General features: G+C 45.8%; 1 protein-coding gene across 1 annotated transcript in view; it reads left to right on the forward strand.

Moving 5' to 3' along the window:
- lhpp (phospholysine phosphohistidine inorganic pyrophosphate phosphatase) overlaps positions 1 to 19,978 on the forward strand; it is a 420,402-nt gene that overhangs the window by 140,129 nt on the left and 260,295 nt on the right. The gene's annotated exons all lie outside the window — the stretch shown is intronic.

The raw sequence follows: 19,978 nt of genomic DNA on the forward strand, positions 1-19,978 counted from the left end.
TAGTAGACGAGCTCCTCCCACGTGCGCTCAGGTTCTGGAGGTATTGTGTAGCTGCCGGCTGCCGCCACATCAATGATTCAAATGTGGAAACACAAGGAAAAGTGTGGCGGGTTTAACCATGAAAAGTATTTATCATCAGTGGAGACAATCTTTGAGATGTGGCTCCAAAATATAATTCTTCAGGTCAAAATATAGTAAGTAAAGTTGTTTTTTCACATAAATACAATAATGTCAATGGTAAAAAGATGGAAAAGTGTTTGGAACAAATTGGAATTTCAATTTAAAATGGATGCGGTCTGAGAAAATACATATATAATGTATAAAATATTGCATATTTTCAGACAATAAAAAATAAAGATTTCAACTTAAGTGTAAATCTATATAAATACAAATAAACTAATACAAGTGAATTTTATATATATATATATATATATACAGTATATACAATTATAGTATAAATGAATTAAAGTTAAATTTAAGCCAGATCTATTGCTAAATAAACTATATTAATAATTTCTAAAACATTGTGTATTTAAAAACTATAAAAGTACAAATTTAAGTATGGTAAACGCTGACCAAATAAATTAAAATAATTTAATTTTAAAAATATTTTATGTTTAAGCAGAATTAAATAAATACATTTTAAAAAATACAATTGAATAAATAAAAGGACTTAAGGCTGTTTTTATTGCAAGATGAACCAGATCCAAACCAGTTTTAACCCGTCAGGACTAAACCAGGACTAAACCAGGTCTAAACCAGGTCTAAACCAGGACTAAACCAGGTCTAAACCAGGTCTAAACCAGGACTAAACCAGGTCTAAACCAGGACTAAACCAGGACTAAACCAGGTCTAAACCAGGTCTAAACCGGGTTTAATCCATGTCTAGACTGGACTAAACCAGGACCACATCTGAGACCGATCGTCCAGCAGGGGTCAACAGTGTGGTTTACAGCAGGCTCCACCCTGTGTGTGGCAAAGCGGTGAAAAGGTAACAGGGCTCGTCTCTGATTGGTCAACCTGTCTCCTCGTCTCATTCTGGAACTTAACCTGGTCCAGTCCGGTTCTGAGTACAGGGCCTGTTGCCATGGACATCTGCCCTGATGGAAAGTGATCCAGCTTCATTGTTTAGTCCTGGTTTGTCACTTTTAGTCAAGGTTTAGTCACTTTTAATCAAGGTTGTGTCACTCTTAGTCACTTTATGTCACTTTTAGTCCGGGTTTTGTCACTTTTTGTCACAATTAGCCCGGGTTTTGTCACTTTTAGTCACTTTTAGTCAAGGTTTTGTCACTCCCAGTCACTTTTATTCACTTTTGGTCCTGCTTTTGTCATTTTTAGTCCGGGTTTTGTCACTTCTAGTCACTTGTGGTCTGGGCTTTGTCACTTTGAGTCAGGGTTTTGTCACTTTTAGTCTGGGTTTTGTCACTTTTAGTCACTTTTAGTCAAGGTTTTGTCACTCCCAGTCACTTGTATTCACTTTTAGTGCGGCTTTTGTCATTTTTAGTCCGGGTTTTGTCACTTCTAGTCACTTTTGGTCTGGGCTTTGTCACTTTGAGTCAGGGTTTTGTCACTTTTAGTCTGGGTTTTGTCACTTTTAGTCACTTTTAGTCAAGGTTTTGTCACTCCCAGTCACTTGTATTCACTTTTAGTCAGGGTTTTGTCACTTTTAGTCTGGGTTTTGTCACTTTTAGTCACTTTTAGTCAAGGTTTTGTCACTCCCAGTCACTTGTATTCACTTTTAGTCAGGGTTTTGTCACTTTTAGTCACTTAAAGTCCGGGTTTTGTCCCTTTTTGTCACTTTTAGTCCAGGTTTTGTCACTTTTGATCCGTGTTTTGTCGCAGACGTCTCCTGCACAGCCCATAAACCGTCACAGGACTCGTTCTGCATCACATTGTGTTCACAGCCGTCACGTTGCCTAAGGGCTTCATTTACACACATTTCCTTTCTTCATTCCCACTGCAGCGTTCTCCAAATGTCAAATCACAACAGAAGCAGAGCGTGTAGACGAGATGACCTCTGACCTTCACAGATGCGGTCGAGCCTCTGTCGTTTCACCTTGTGTTTGTCCCCCAGAGACATGTCCAGGTCCAGGTGCAGGTCCAGGTCCAGGTCCAGGTCCGGGTCAAATGCGCTCTGAGGTCATGACTCCGAGGCGCCTGAAGGAGAAAGAACCGGAGAAAAGATGAGAAAACGCAAGAGAAAAACCCGTCTTTTAATGCTTTAGTCCAGGTTTAAGAGTCAAATGTGGATAAAATGTGCAGAAATATCAACGTCGGTCTAAATCTGAAACATTTATTTGACTATAAATGATAAACTTAATGATCAAATTTAGCGTAAAACCTCCATAAAGTTATTGTTTTGCATATTATTGGGCAGTGAAGGGGTCAAAGGTTAAATATGGCACAATTCAAACAGTAACTCAAAGGTGTAAAAGTCAGTTTCCACGTCATTTTGTTTTGTTCGACTTTTTAGTTTTTTTTTTTTTATAGAATCAGCGTTTTTTTTGGCTTATTATTTCCTCTGGAGCTGAACCAGGTCTAAACCAGGACTAAACCAGGACTAAACCAGGTGTAAACCAGGACTAAACCAGGACTAAACCAGGACTAAACCAGGTCTAAACCAGGACTAAACCAGAACTAAACCATTACTAAACCAGGTCTAAACCAGGACTAAACCAGGACTAAACCAGGTCTAAACCAGGTCTAAACCAGGACTAAACCAGGTCTAAACCAAGTCTAAACCAGGACTAAACCAGGTCTAAACCAGGACTAAACCGGGACTAAACCGGGTCTAAACCAGGACTAAACCATGACTAAACCAGGTCTAAACCAGGTCTAAACCAGGTCTAAACCAGGACTAAACCAGGTCTAAACCAGGTCTAAACCAGGACTAAACCAGGACTAAACCAGGTCTAAACCAGGACTAAACCGGGACTAAACCGGGTCTAAACCAGGACTAAACCAGGTCTAAACCAGGACTAAACCAGGTCTAAACCAGGTCTAAACCGGGTCTAAACCAGGACTAAACCATGACTAAACCAGGTCTAAACCAGGACTAAACCAGGACTAAACCAGGTCTAAACCAGGTCTAAACCAGGACTAAACCAGGTCTAAACCAGGACTAAACCAGGACTAAACCAGGACTAAACCAGGTCTAAACCAGGTCTAAACCAGGACTAAACCAGGTCTAAACCAGGACTAAACCAGGTCTAAACCAGGTCTAAACCAGGACTAAACCAGGTCTAAACCAGGTCTAAACCAGGTCTAAACCAGGTCTAAACCAGGTCTAAACCAGGTCTAAACCAGGTCTAAAACAGGACTAATTATTGTGTTTAAATTCCCTTCACAAATAAAAAACTAATGTGCGCAGCTATGGTTTTTGGCCTCATTTGCACTGCCTTTCTCTTATTCTTTTACTTTGGCCTTTCGTGTTTTGATCTTGTCCTGAAAACCACACGACTTTCTCTCAGTCTGGCTCCATCTACTGGCGGCAGAGGGAATTACCATGGGGAAATAAACAAAAGCTAGCTTGCTCCACCACGCTAATCGAGTGTCCTGATGAATGTTGGACTTAAAAACAGACGTGTTTTTGGCGACGGAACATTGGGTTAAAAAACTCCTTCAACCGGGAAAGTTACACGGTGCAGCTTTTCACCAAACCCGGGTCAAATCCGTGCGGTTTCGCCCAGTGATTATTTCTTTTCTTGCAGTTTCAAACACGGCGGGTCATTCAGCGGCCCTCCTCAACTTCACACTTGACCTTTTGCCCTTTTATGTTCAACAAAAAGCGTGAAAACGAAAATCGGTTAAATTATGCGAAGGACGTCTGGCCACGCCCCCTCCCCCCGACACTTAACCAGGTCCGACCCCGGGGTTCTGGGTCCTGCGCGGCGCTCTGCTGGGCGTCGGGACTTTGGGAGGAAATGCAAACAAGAGGCTGGGGTCGAAAGGTCAAACGGGAGGTCAAAGGTCGCGGTTCAGAGTTTCAGGACAAAAGGAGTTCCCACAATTCACCGCGGAATCGTTTTTAAAAAGAGAACGGAGGCAAATGCAGAGGAACTGAGAACTGAACGCGGACCAGCTGGAGAACTGAACCCGGACCAACTCGAGAACTGAACCCGGACCAACTCGAGAACTGAACCCGGACCAGCTGGAGAACTGAACCCGGACCAACTCGAGAACTGAACCCGGACTAGCTGGAGAACTGAACCCAGACCAGCTGGAGAACTGAACCCGGACCAACTCGAGAACTGAACCCGGACCAGCTGGAGAACTGAACCCGGACCAACTCGAGAACTGAACCCGAACCAACTCGAGAACTGAACCCGGACCAACTCGAGAACTGAACCCGGACCAACTCGAGAACTGAACCCGGACCAACTCGAGAACTGAACCCGGACCAGCTCGAGAACTGAACCCAGACCAGGCTCGGGAACTGAACCCGGACCAACTCGAGAACTGAACCCGGACCAGCTCGAGAACTGAACCCGGACCAACTCGAGAACTGAACCCGGACCAGCTGGAGAACTGAACCCGGACCAGCTCGAGAACTGAACCCAGACCAGGCTCGGGAACTGAACCCGGACCAACTCGAGAACTGAACCCGGACCAACTCGAGAACTGAACCAGCTGGAGAACTGAACCTGGACCAGCTGGAGAACTGAACCCGGACCAGCTGGAGAACTGAACCCGGACCAGCTCGAGAACTGAACCCGGACCAGCTGGAGAACTGAACCCGGACCAACTCGAGAACTGAACCCGGACCAACTCGAGAACTGAACCCGGACCAACTCGAGAACTGAACCCGGACCAACTCGAGAACTGAACCCGGACCAACTCGAGAACTGAACCCGGACCAACTCGAGAACTGAACCCGGACCAGCTCGAGAACTGAACCCAGACCAGGCTCGGGAACTGAACCCGGACCAACTCGAGAACTGAACCCGGACCAGCTCGAGAACTGAACCCGGACCAACTCGAGAACTGAACCCGGACCAGCTGGAGAACTGAACCCGGACCAGCTCGAGAACTGAACCCAGACCAGGCTCGGGAACTGAACCCGGACCAACTCGAGAACTGAACCCGGACCAACTCGAGAACTGAACCAGCTGGAGAACTGAACCTGGACCAGCTGGAGAACTGAACCCGGACCAGCTGGAGAACTGAACCCGGACCAGCTGGAGAACTGAACTCGGACCAGCTCGAGAACTGAACCATGACCCGGATATTCTCGATCTCGAAGGCTTCTGTCGTTGTATTTCGCGCTGTGCGATTGTGAAGTTCAAACACGTCGTGAGGTTCTTGAGCCGCGACTCGATGGACGGTGATGGAAACGCCTCATGGACCTCGTCTGCAAGAGGCGTGTCCTGGGGCCACGCCCTAGAGAGACAAAACGAGCTTAAAATCGGGCCAGTGTGGTGGAATATTGTAAATATCTATATCACGACTCCTGCGCTCCTAACGACTCCCGCCCTCCTAATGACGTCTCCCACCCTCCTAATGACGACTCCCACCCTCCTAACGACTCCCACCCTCCTAACGACTCCCACCCTCCTAATGACGACTCCTGCGCTCCTAACGACTCCCGCGCTCCTGATGATTCCCGCGCTCCTAATGATGACTCCCGTGCTCCTTATAACGACTACTGCGCTCCTAATGACGACTCCCATGCTCCTAATAACGACTCCCGCCCTCTTAATAATGACTCCTGCGCTCCTGACGACTCCCGCGCTCCTAATGACGACGCCCGCGCTCCTAATGACGACTCCCGCGCTCCTAATGACGACTCCCGCGCTCCTAATGACGACTCCCGCGCTCCTAATAACGACTCCCGCCCTCTTAATGACGACTCCTGCCCTCCTAACGACTCCCGCGCTCCTAATGACTCCTGCGCTCCTAATGACGACTCCCATGCTCCTAATAACGACTCCCGCCCTCTTAATAATGACTCCTGCGCTCCTAACGACTCCTGCGCTCCTAACGACTCCCGCGCTCCTAACGACTCCCGCGCTCCCAACGATTCCCGCGCTCCCAACGACTCCCGCGCTCCTAACGACTCCCGCGCTCCCAACGACTCCCGCACTCCTAACGACTCCCGCACTCCTAACGACTCCCGCGCTCCTAACGACTCCCGCGCACTTCACTTTGAGTTTTCCTAATTTGTCGTGCTTCGCCGCCCTCGCCGTCTTCGCCGTCTTCGCTCCCTCTCGCCTCAGATCCGGCGATAACGAAGCGTCGGGCGAAAACAACGAGCGACAAGAGACAAACAAAGACAAGAATATAATTGAGCACGACTGTCAATCAATAAGACTTAAGTCGACTTTAATGAGAGGCTTTCAGAAGTATGAAGTTTAAAATTCAAGAGGTCAATCAAAAGTTGGCGAAGTTTGTGGATAAAACGTGCTCGACCGGGTCAAGCGAAGCAAAGATCGTTTTTGGTGTTTTGAAAGCGATTCTTTTTCAATAAGAGAAGATTTGGTCAAAGCGTCAACAATCGTGAATCATCTTAAAGTCGTCTCACCTCAAGATAACGTGACATCACTAACGAGCTCGTCAAAAGAGACAAAAATCTGCAAAACTAATATCGAAACTAGAGAAGAATCCCAACAACAGGACGAACTTTGACCTTTCCAGAGCTGTTTGGTTTAGACCAGGACTAAACCAGGACTAAACCAGGACTAAACCAGGACTAAACCAGAATGAAACCAGGACTAAATCAGGATTAAATCAAGACTAAACCAGGTCTAAACCAGGTTAAGTCCATGACTAAACCAGGATTAAACCAGGACTAAACCAGGTTAAGTCCAGGACTAAACCAGGATAAACCCAGGTCTAAACCAGGTCTAAACCAGGTCTAAACCAGACTAATCCAGGACTGCACAGGGTCTTGGTCCGTCTGCTCCGTCTCCTGCAGAGTGGACATCTGCAGAGGGCGGTGCGAGGATCACAGACACACAAGTGGTCATTAACAGAACAAATGGAGTACAATCAGGATTAGAACTGGTCTAGTCCTGGTTTAGTTCTGGTCTAGTCCTGGTTTAGTCCTGGTTTGGACCTGGTTTAGTCCTGGTTTAAACCTGGTTTAGTCCTGGTTTAGTCCTGGTTTAGTCCTGGTTTAGTCCTGATTTAGTCCTGGTTTAGACCTGGTTTAGACCTGGTTTAGTCCTGGTTTAGACCTGGTTTAGACCTGGTTTAGTCCTGGTTTAGTCCTGGTTTAGTCCTGGTTTAATCCTGGTTTAATCCTGGTTTAGTCCTGGTTTAGTCCTGGTTTAGTCCTGGTTTAGACCTGGTTTAGTCCTGGTTTAGTCCTGGTTTAGTCCTGGTTTAGTCCTGGTTTAATCCTGGTTTAGTCCTGGTTTAGTCCTGGTTTAGTCCTGGTTTAGACCTGGTTTAGTCCTGGTTTAGTCCTGGTTTAGTCCTGGTTTAGTCCTGGTTTAATCCTGGTTTAGTCCTGGTTTAGTCCTGGTTTAGTCCTGGTTCCCTGATGATAACATGTGTTTTTGTCCTCATAGTTTTCCATAAACATCACACATTCACTTGAGGCTCCACAGACCTGAATGCTAATGCAGCGCTCATGACAAACAGGCGAAGAACACGCTAAACACACGCTAAACACACGCTGAGAACACGCTAAGAACATGCTAAGAACACGCTAAGAACACGCTAAACACACGCTGAGAACACACTGAGAACACGCTAAGAACACGCTAAACACACGCTGAGAACACGCTAAGAACACGCTAAACACACGCTGAGAACACGCTAAGAACACGTTAAACACACAGATGCATGTAGAGAGGGGGTCAGTAATAACAGAGTAGAGCAGGAGGAAAGGGCCAGCTGAAGACAAAAACAGAACTAAGGAGCAACGATTGAGCGGGAAAAAGAACGGCCATTTCAGCTTTAAATGTTCAGTTTAAAATTATAATCATTGTTAAATTGCATTAATAATACAAATATAATAATAAAACATGTTAAAAATAATAAGTAAATGTTCTGCTGTTGTTTTGGAGGTCACACGTTGAGAACTGGACGCTCTGTTGTAGCACTGACCAATCAGATTCTGTCTTTACAGTGATTGACAGGCTGAAATCAGCTCTAGCTCAGCGACTAGTCCCGCCCATGACTTCACGTGTTACTCTGGTGTAATGACTGGAGGGGCCTTTAGAGGGCGCACCAAGGTCTTTGACCTTTTCACCTTTTCCCAGAAGTTTCCCTGATCGCCGACATCAACATACTGTGACCTCTGACCTCCAGAGAACACAGGGATGTGACCTCCAGAGAACACAGGGTTATGACCTGTGACCTCCAGAGAACACAGGGCTGTGACCTCTGACCTCCAGAGAACACGGGGTTATGACCTGTGACCTCCAGAGAACACAGGGTTATGATCTGTGACCTCTAGAGAACACAGGGCTGTGACCTCTGACCTCCAGAGAACACGGGGTTATGACCTGTGACCTCTAGAGAACACAGGGCTGTGACCTCCAGAGAACACAGGTATGTGACCTCTGACCTCGAGAGAAACCAGGTCTAAACCAGGTCTAAACCAGGACTAAACCAGGACTAAACCAGGGCTAAACCAGGTCTAACAAAAATGAAGACCTGGAACAAAACAAGTGAATAACAAATAGTCACCGTTAAACAAATTATGAACCAGAAAAGTGCCAAAATATCACTCCATACTCTATGTTTGCAAATATCCATACTCTGTTTGCAGCTCTCTATACTCTATGTTTGCAGCTCTCTATACTCCATGTTTGCAGCTCTCTATACTCTATGTTTGCAGCTCTCTATACTCCATGTTTGCAGCTCTCTATACTCTATGTTTGCAGATCTCCATACTCTATGTTTGCAAATCTCCACTCTATGTTTCCAGCTCTCCATACTCTATGTTTGCAGCTCTCTATACTCTATGTTTGCAGCTCTCTATACTCTATGTTTGCAGCTCTCTATACTCTATGTTTGCAGCTCTCCATAGTCTATGTTTGCAGCTCTCTATACTCTATGTTTGCAGCTCTCTATACTCTATGTTTGCAGCTCTCCATAGTCTATGTTTGCAGATCTCTATACTCTATGTTTGCAGATACTTGTTACGTGCGTTTCTCATTTGCATTGGTCTTTTGGCGTTCGTTTCCCCCGGTTTGAACGTAACGAGCGCCTTCCGCCGAAAACAAACGCGAGCGCTTTCAACTTTCGGGGTGCGAGCGCCTGAAGGAACGCCAATTAAGACGCGACCTCTCGTTTCCACGGCTTCTTCGCGACGCTCCACCGCGGCAAACGATCCCGGACGTGAACAAAGATGGCGGAGAGAGAATCAATCAAAGACGGAAAGAAGGAGAAGAAAAGCCTTTGGCGCAAACATTACACGAGATAGAGTCATTTTATTTCTCTGAAGTGAACAAAGAAGTGTGGTTCGGACATTAAGAATATATTAGCATTAGCATTAGCATATCTGTTCTAACGGTTATAACGAGGAAACGGACGAACAAACTGTCAAGAAAACAATATCACGATGGTTTTCGGTCGATATTCGGACGATATTCAGACGATGTTACGGCGGAACAGAAACGTGTTCAAATGGTAGTTTTTAACCCGGTTCTCGCTCTGCTCCTCGTCACAAACTCGGCTGGAGTCACGTTCAGCTTGGTTCACAGTTTGATAAAAGTCCTCTCCCCTCCGAGCCTCAGAAACACTGTTCTGAATCTCCTCCATAACTGACCTTTTCTCCATCTGTAAAAGTGACAATCTGCTGCTGTTTTTAGCTCCATAAATCATCTCCAGACTCTTTCGTCTCATCACGATCAGTGCATCTTAAACTGAGTGTAATTCCCTCTGCAGCCATTAGATGGTGTCAACACACAGTTAGTCCAGTGGGAAACAGCAGAGATCCCAATGTAATAGTTTGTTGTTTTAAAAAAAAACACGAGAAGCCAAACTAAAGGTTCTCAAGAGCATGTTTGAATATAAATAACAATACAAATAATGTATAATATTTGTCCTTTAAAAACGTGTCTTTAAACACATTAGTTTAGGTTTAATTATCAGACAAATGGGAAATGTTGGTGAAATTAATCACGAAAGTGCAGAAATATCATCGTTTACCTTTATTTTTCACTCACAGTCACTCACAGTCACTCACAGTCACTCACAGTCACTCACAGTCACTCACAGTCTCTCACAGTCACTCACAGTCTCTCACAGTCACTCACAGTCTCTCACAGTCACTCACAGTCTCTCACAGTCTCTCACAGTCACTCACAGTCTCTCACAGTCACTCACAGTCTCTCACAGTCACTCAGTCTCTCTCACAGTCTCACTCACAGTCACTCACAGTCTCTCACAGTCACTCACAGTCTCTCACAGTCACTCACAGTCACTCACAGTCACTCACAGTCTCTCACAGTCACTCACAGTCACTCAGAGTCTCTCACAGTCACTCACAGTCTCTCTTACAGTCACTCACAGTCTCTCACAGTCACTCAAAGTGTCACAGTCACTCACAGTCACTCAGTCTCACTCACAGTCTCACTCACAGTCACTCAGTCTCTCACAGTCTCTCTCACAGTCACTCACAATCTCTCACAGTCACTCAGTCTCACTCACAGTCACTCAGTTTCTCTCACAGTCACTCACAGTCTCTCACAGTCTCTCACAGTCACTCAGTCTCACTCACAGTCACTCACAGTCACTCACAGTCTCTCACAATCACTCACAATCACTCACAGTCACTCACAGTCTCTCACAGTCACTCACAGTCTCTCACAGTCACTCACAGTCTCTCACTGTCACTCACAGTCTCTCACAGTCACTCACAGTCTCTCACAGTCACTCAGTCTCTCTCACAGTCTCACTCACAGTCACTCACAGTCTCTCACAGTCACTCACAGTCTCTCACAGTCACTCACAGTCACTCACAGTCACTCACAGTCTCTCACAGTCACTCACAGTCACTCAGAGTCTCTCACAGTCACTCACAGTCTCTCTTACAGTCACTCACAGTCTCTCACAGTCACTCAAAGTGTCACAGTCACTCACAGTCACTCAGTCTCACTCACAGTCTCACTCACAGTCACTCAGTCTCTCACAGTCTCTCTCACAGTCACTCACAATCTCTCACAGTCACTCAGTCTCACTCACAGTCACTCAGTTTCTCTCACAGTCACTCACAGTCACTCACAGTCTCTCACAGTCTCTCACAGTCACTCAGTCTCACTCACAGTCACTCACAGTCACTCACAGTCTCTCACAATCACTCACAATCACTCACAGTCACTCACAGTCACTCACAGTCTCTCACAGTCACTCACAGTCTCTCACAGTCGCTCTGGATAACATAACCCCTTTAAGAATGCACAGCGTAATCAGACCCGCGGTGGTCGGGGGAAGATGCCCCCCAGAGTGACCAGAACACGACTGTGAGTGACTGTGAGTGACTGTGAGAGACTGAGTGACTGTGAGTGACTGTGAGAGACTGTGAGAGACTGAGTGACTGTGAGTGACTGTGAGAGACTGTGAGAGACTGTGAGTGACTGTGAGAGACTGTGAGAGACTGTGAGAGACTGTGAGAGACTGTGAGTGACTGTGAGAGACTGAGAGACTGTGAGTGGCTGCGCGGGCACAGCACCCACACGCGCGAAACATCCCCCCGGAACACCGCAAACGGCACGACCACCGCGCGGACGGATGCGGAGCCGCTGCGATGCGCGGGGGGGGAAACAACGCGGGAAATGTGCGTAAAGTCGCGTCAAAAATCGTGCGTGATCGTGCGCTTACCTGGCGCGCGACGGGGGCAAGTTGGTCAAGCACACGAGCTCATCCTCCGCGTTTGGAAGAAATCCCGCGCTGAAAAACAACGTTAAGTTTGCGCAGAAACCGTTCCGCGGCTCTTCGCGGCTCCGCGCTTCGGTTCGCTCGCGCCGCCGGTGATGAGCTCGCGCTTCCCCGGGTTCGGTGAGGCTCGCGGCGGGAGGAGAAGTCTCGCTTTGGGGGGATCGGGGCGTGGTTTGTTTAAGGGGGGCGGAGGGGGAGGGGGGGTCGCGGAAGAGCCGAGTGGACCCTCCTCCCGCTCTCTGGTCCCGAGTGCGAGTGACGGGAGGGCATCAGGGGCCAAGAGGGGAGGGCATCAGGGGCCAAGAGGGGAGAGCATCAGGGGCCAAGAGGGGAGGGCATCAGGGGCCAAGAGGGGAGAGCATCAGGGGCCAAGAGGGGAGGGCATCAGGGGCCAAGAGGGGAGGGCATCAGGGGCCAAGAGGGGAGGGCATCAGGGGCCAAGAGGGGAGAGCATCAGGGGCCAAGAGGGGAGGGCATCAGGGGCCAAGAGGGGAGGGCATCAGGGGCCAAGAGGGGAGAGCATCAGGGGCCAAGAGGGGAGGGCATCAGGGGCCAAGAGGGGAGGGCATCAGGGGCCAAGAGGGGAGGGTATCAGGGCCACTGTGGGAGGGCATCAGGGCCACTATGGGAGAGCATCAGGGGCCACTATGGAAGGGCATCAGGGGCCACTACAGGAGGGCATCAGGGGCCACTAAGGGAGGGCATCAGGGGCTCTACGGGAGAGCATCAGGGGCCACTATGGAAGGGCATCAGGGGCCACTACGGGAGGGCATCAGGGGCCACTAAGGGAGGGCATCAGGGGCCAAGAGGGAAGGGCATCAGGGGCCACTAAGGGAGGGCATCAGGGGCCAAGAGGCAAGGGCATCAGGGGCCACTAAGGGAGGGCATCAGGGGCACTACGGGAGAGCATCAGGGGCCACTATGGAAGGGCATCAGGGGCCACTACGGGAGAGCATCAGGGGCAACTAAGGGAGGGCATCAGGGGCACTACGGGAGAGCATCAGGGGCCACTATGGAAGGGCATCAGGGGCCACTACGGGAGGGCATCAGGGGCCACTAAGGGAGGGCATCAGGGGCCACTAAGGGACGGCATCAGGGGCCATGAGGGGAGGGCATCAGGGCCACTCCACATTTTCGAGTTTAAACATGAATCTTCCAGGACAAAGTTGCAAAACACACAAATGTAATAGTTTTTAAATGTGAAAATTTGTGAGAAAAAACGCGCAATGTAAAAACAAAAAAATATTAAACATTGCTACTTTTTTTTGTTCTTTTGTTCATTTTTTTATTTGACTTTATCCTTGGAGAATGTTCAGACGTGCGGTTTTATCTTTCTGTTTCCATGGCGACTTGCCGCCTCCAGAAGGTTCTGCAGTATTCCTTTAATCATGAACAAATATGAACGCAAACATTATATTTCCATATTTCATCACGTGAACATAAATATAACTCCAGTCAGAAACAAGTGGGAGGAACCAATAAAACACGCATTAAAAATGTTCTTCGTGACAATCCAGAGACTAATTAAGTCTTTTATTATATATTTTTACTGCTACTACTACAGATACTTCTAGGACGGCTAATTACAAATACTTAAATCTCAGGGGAAGAGCCACATTTTCTCGCAAATATATTGGTTCATTTTGAAATATTGTCGGAATCTTCAAATTATATCGTTATAATACTCAAGAGTATTATTGGCCTTGGAACCAGAGGGTGTCCAGTTCAAGTCTGTTTGAAGGAGGCGTGTCCAATCACCATCTTTTTAAAACAATTGCACATAAAAAACCTTTGTTACGTTTCCATTTTCACACGTTTTCCACCAGAGTCGTTCCATCTCACGACCTTTTCTTTCCTCGTGATCTAATTATATCCGTTTGTTTTTGCTCCCGGACGTGATTTATGATTTATGATTATTTTCTCCGTTGTTTACGCTCTGGCTGTCAATCACGCCTGCTTAAAAAGGACACAATTCTGTTTCCGGGGTGTTTTCTGTCATTTAGAACCCCGGGCGATATCGAGAAAGAGGATTTTAACGTGACAAAAGGTAAACACGGAGCGATTATGACAGAAGCGAAAGGTTTAAACGCGGAATTTCCACCTTTTTAAATGAACACGACGAGGAAACTCTAAATAATAACCAATAATCCAGATTTTACAACGAGTAAAGTGAAGTTAAAGTACAGATACAGTAGCAAAATCTACAGAAGTAAATGTTTTGAAGTAGCGTTTACCTTTTAAACGTTTAGTCAGTACATACACTTTTAGTCAGTACATATAGTTTTAGTCAGTACATATAGTTTTAGTCAGTACGTATAGTTTTAGTCAGTACATATACTTTTAGTCAGTACATATAGTTTTAGTCAGTACATATACTTTTAGTCAGTACGTATAGTTTTAGTCAGTACATATAGTTTTAGTCAGTACGTATAGTTTTAGTCAGTACTTATAGTTTTAGTCAGTTCATATACTTTTAGTCAGTACTTATAGTTTTAGTCAGTACATATAGTTTTAGTCAGTACATATACTTTTAGTCAGTACGTATAGTTTTAGTCAGTTCATATACTTTTAGTCAGTACTTATAGTTTTAGTCAGTACATATAGTTTTAGTCAGTACATATAGTTTTAGTCAGTACATATACTTTTAGTCAGTACGTATAGTTTTAGTCAGTTCATATACTTTTAGTCAGTACTTATAGTTTTAGTCAGTACATATAGTTTTAGTCAGTACATATACTTTTAGTCAGTACGTATAGTTTTAGTCAGTACATATACTTTTAGTCAGTACGTATAGTTTTAGTCAGTACATATAGTTTTAGTCAGTACGTATAGTTTTAGTCAGTACATATACTTTTAGTCAGTACATATACTTTTAGTCAGTACATATAGTTTTAGTCAGTACGTATAGTTTTAGTCAGTACTTATACTTTTAGTCAGTACATATAGTTTTAGTCAGTACGTATAGTTTTTGAGTCAGTTATTTTTTGGGTTTAGAACAGTTGCAGTTTAAATTAATCTATACATTTTCTAGTGATTTCTAAGTTTATTATTTTGTGGGACTTGAACTCAAAACCTTCTGTCAGGACGCCACCGCGAACGTGCTGAAAATAACTCCTCACACCGTATATAAAAAGTACTTTCTACTTTTCAGTCCAGCTCATGAATGTAGCGCAGTAAAATCTTTATCTCACTTATTTATTGCCGTTTTATGGTTTGACGATTTTGCTTCGCTTTGATTTGACTGGTTTTATTGTTTTAGGACTTGTCAAATAAAATTGTCGCACAGAGACCTACAAATGTTGCTTACGTTTGTACTTTTACGTGTTTTTAACTGATAAATATCGTCCCAAAAGGAAACACAAAGACGTGGAGAAGAATAAAGTGGTCAAACGCCTCAAACGCGTGCCCGAGAATGCTAACGGCAGCCGCGGGATAAATGCTAACTGCAGAGGCCATGCTAGCGCCGCTTGCTGCGTTTGCGATCCGTCGACTTTTCTGGGTTAAAACTGTGTCAATGACCTCAATAAAGACACGGGAACTGTACGCCGCTTTACTCTAAGGCTATATTGTGTCCAGTCCCGGTGTAAACAAACGTAAACGCTAACGGGAATTAGCATAAACCGCTCAAACATCCGGAACCGTCCTAATCCATACGCTCGGCTGTGGTTCTGACACATTTAAACGACAACAAATGACATCACACACAAGTAGAGCTGATTTGGGTTCACTGCTGAGAGTTTTACGTAAAATTGTCCATAATTAGCGTTGGTGATTAGCATTTAAGTCGAACATAATGAACTCGAAGACTCTTCTAACAACTGAGTGACGGCTTTTGGGCATCAGGGGCCAAGAGGGGAGGGCATCAGGGGCCACTACACATTTTTGAGTTCAAACATGAATCTTCCAGGACAAAGTTCTAAAACACGCAAATTTAATAGTTTTTTAACGTGAACATTTTCCAGAAAAAAATGAAAATGTGGGAGGAAAAACGTGCAAATTGAAAAAAAAAAAAAAAAAAAAAAAAAGACTTTATCCCGGGAGAATGTTCAGTCTGAGTAAATCTGCGGAAAAGCCCGGTATGACACCGACTGTGACTCGACTTGAATCAGTTGTGCATAAAAATACCCATAATCCACCAGGAAACGTGTTAAAAAGACGGGAAAAAGGGCTTGTTTCCGACTGTATCACCCAAATATGACCCACTGACCACTGTATCCACCATTTTGTTTCTAATGTTGCACTGAATGGCCCTGAACGGAACCCGACGGGTGACGCCAACGGGCCAAGTTACAGGTCAGATCTGTGAAGAGGAAAGTCCACTCGCCGTAAGAAATCGAGTTTTCTAAGGCCTTATTGTGCTATGAAAACAATTGACGCTACTTAGAATACACCGAGGCCACAAGATCCTACATTTGAGTACATTTTTCTGGATTGACCGCGCCACATGAAGCCGCTCACTGTTTCCTCCACGATAAAGAACCATTTCAGACGTTTCAAAGGCGCAGTGTCCGGCGCCATAACACTTCATTCATCGCCACTCAAACAGAGACCGGCCTGTTTCTAAAGACGCCTCGTCACAAACCGCGACGTCTGTGGAGTTTGTTTCAGCGCGTTTTTTTTTTTGTGTGTCCGAACGCGAGCGCGCCGCGGGGGTACGCTAGCTCTGACAGAACCGGACACAGAGGGAAGCGTGTCCGCGGGCCGCCCTGTGCGACACGTTTAACGACGAGGAACGAATGAGCGCGGAACGATCTCACGCCGACGTCAAAGTCTATCTGCGGTTTCAGTCACTTTAAACTTTTACTTTACTTTGTTCTGGGATATGTTGCGCCGCTGCCGCCGCCGCCGCTGCCAGGAGACACGGTGCGGACAAAATGTGTCTTCTGCAAAACTGAAAAGCCTCGATTCGCTCCATCGAGTTGGACGAAACTGGATTGACAAACTGTTCTCAGATTACCGCACGAAACTCTTCACTCTTTAAACCAAAAGCGAGCGTAAATGGGAACAATTTTGCCTCATTTCTTTGACTTCTCTGCATGTGAGGGGCGTGGCTAAAGCTAGCGTGCACGGGAACAGTTTTGCCTCGTTTCTTTGGCTTCTCTGCATGTGAGGGGCGTGGCTAAAGCTAGCGTGCACGGGAACAGTTTTGCCTCATTTCTTTGACTTCTCTCAAAGCCTCTACGCCGCGTTTGAACCTCTCTTTATGTCTTTGGATCATGTCAGACGCATTATGACCTGGAAATATCAGATTTTGGCTCTTGACAAAGCGAGTGCCGTGCGGCCATAAACAGGAAACAGCTGTTGCTAACGTGCTACGCTAGCTTTGTGTCGCTAAGGCTCGACGTAGCATCAGTGGAAACACGGCACTTTAGCACGAGATCAAGTCAGAGTTTGGAGGCAAATAATTCTTTTGCGTTTCTAGCTGCGTATTAGCGTGTGGGAAGTTTTTTTTGTGTGGTATTTTTATAATGTGAATGTATTTTTTTACATTAAACTGTTGCAAGAGCACATTCCTAATACCTTATTTTCTGGAGTATAAGTCGCACCAGCCAAAAATGCATAACAGAGAAGAAAAAACGTATATAAATCACATTTAATCTTGAAATTTAAAATAATAACAGATGAGAGAACATGGTGAATAGGTGTACGTATGCTAACGCTAACACCTTCAGCTACATGACGCACAGACAGAACCGTGGTAAGTGTCTGGTATGTTAACGTAACATATGAACAGTTATTCAGATAACTATAGCATAAAGAACATGCTAACAAGTTTACCAAAGCATCAGTTTTACCCCAAATCACTAAATCCATTGAATTCTTCTTCCTCTGTGTCACTTCTAAACAACTCCACAAACTCCAGAGGAAGAGGAAGTGCAGGTTCTTCTTCTGCATCGCTTAGAGCCTAGAGCGCCCTCTTGTGGTCGTCAGTGTGAAAATAACAAATACCATCACATATAAGTCGCTCTGGAGTATAAGTCGCACCCCGGCCAAAACTATGAAAAAAGATAAATACGGTAAATATTAAAATATATATGTCATTGTGTCGCTCACTTGCCCGTGTCTTTAGTTTCACTGCTGAACATGTTGTGTGTGCCGTGTACAGTGGGAGACATGTAACCTTGTGTCAGATGCCCTCCCTCCTCGCCCGTCGCAGCAGGAGCAGATGGAGAGCCGGCGTGTGAAGACGATCAGACCGCCGCAGACCGCCGCAGACACCTGTTCTCGCCGCCGCACACTGTGAGATTAACTTTACTCCCACCGAGAAACTCCTTCAGCAGAAACACAGCGTCGTCCTCCTTTTATCCTCCTTTTATCTCCTTTTATCCTCCTTTTATCCTCCTTTTATCCTCCTTTTATTTGGACAAACGAGGATGACGCGTTCACTGCGAAACGTATTCATCTAACGCTGGAAACATGTGACGACGGAGACAAACCGACACGTCTGGTCAGGAAACACGCTGTTCTGGACGAGGCTCTTGAATGTTGTGAGTGAGTGGGAGGAGCCAAGAGCGGTCTACTTTTATGATTCGTGATACATCTTTTTTTTTAATAGCTGTTATTATTGATTTTACAAACATACATTTAATACACTCTGTCAATCATCTGATAAAAGAACTATCAAGAGGAAAGATCTGATCGGATAAACCCACAAAAAAAAATAAAACCGGATTTTCCGGACTATAAGTCGCACCTTTTTTCCTAGTTTTGGCCGGGGTGCGACTTATACTTATATTTATACTCATATACTTATTCTCCAGAGCGACTTATATGTGATATTATTTGTTATTTTCACACTTACAACCGCATGTCATACTCCAATGCCACTTATATATGTTTTTTCTTCTCTGTTATGCATTTTTTGGCCGGTGCGACTTATACTCCAGTGCAACTTATACTCCAGAAAATACGTTAAGCGTCAAATTCTAATATCAGTGGATCTGTCCATCGTTCCTCCAACTACAGCTTTACTCGTCCTATTTAACAAAGACATCAGATGTTCAGAGACAGTTTTTCAGGTGTTTTTTAGGAAAACTCTGCCCCGAGCTCAAGGAGTTGGAACGTTTTCTGTGGAAAAGGGCGCGAACGCAGGGAGAACATGCAACAGAACAGACATCGCTCCTGAGCCAGATTGTTTCACAGCCAAATATTGAATAATTTAACCTCAAATCACGCCAAAGGATCCAAAAGCCCTTCAGAAATGTGTCGCGCCCGGAGCAGACCTACATCCACATGAGTCTGGCTCCTTCTGAAAGTCCACGCTCGTCAAACCAATTACGCATCCTCGGATCCAACAAAACCAGCCGCAATTTGTCATTTGTACGTGTTTTTGGATGTTTTTTTTACAGATTTGAGCTGGTTAAACCTGGACAAAAGGAGCCGAGTGATGCAACGCGATAATCTGAAAACAAAACGGCAGACGCTCAGCCGAGGTGGAAACGTCAGAAGGGATTTATCAGAGACGCTTCACCAGACGTACATACAAGGTTTAAATATATGTTTTCACTCACATCAAACAGACTCAGACCCCAAAAACAGATATAGATGTGCGCCGAGGAAAAGGGACGGTTCTGGAGGAAAAGATAAACACATATTGTTCGTCGCAATCGAATCAAAATCACAATCTCAAAGTCACATTTAGCAAATCGCAAACTGAGGCTGTTTCTCTAACGCCTTTTGCTCTGAAGTCAGGTCCTTCCAGTCCAAGTGTCCTGCTTCTGCCCAAAGAGCACAAGCCTGGTCCAGAGCCTGGTCCAGAGCCTGGTCCAGAGCCTGGCCATGAGTCTGTCTACAGGAGGGAGGTGGACCGGCTGGTGTCCTTGTGCAGCGGTAACCTGGAGTTCAACACCCAGAAAACAGTGGAGATGAACGTGGACTTCAGGAAAGTCAAAGCCCCCCAGCCCCCTCACCATCTCAGACTCCCCCATCTCCACTGAGGACTCCCTCCACTTCCTCTGCACCACCATCACCAGGACCTCACGTGGGAGCCCACCATCAACTCCCTCATCATGAAGGCCCAGCAGAGGATGCACTTCCTGCAGCAGCTGAGGAAAGCCAATCTGACAACGGAGATGATGGTGCAGTTCTACACGAGTCCATCCTCACCTCCTCTATCACCTCCTCCATCACCGTGTGGTACACTGGA

This window comes from Eucyclogobius newberryi, unplaced genomic scaffold (genome assembly GCF_026437365.1).
Source record: "Eucyclogobius newberryi isolate DKJ021-1_F unplaced genomic scaffold, fEucNew1.0.hap1 SCAF_20, whole genome shotgun sequence".
NCBI lineage: Eukaryota > Metazoa > Chordata > Actinopteri > Gobiiformes > Gobiidae > Eucyclogobius > Eucyclogobius newberryi.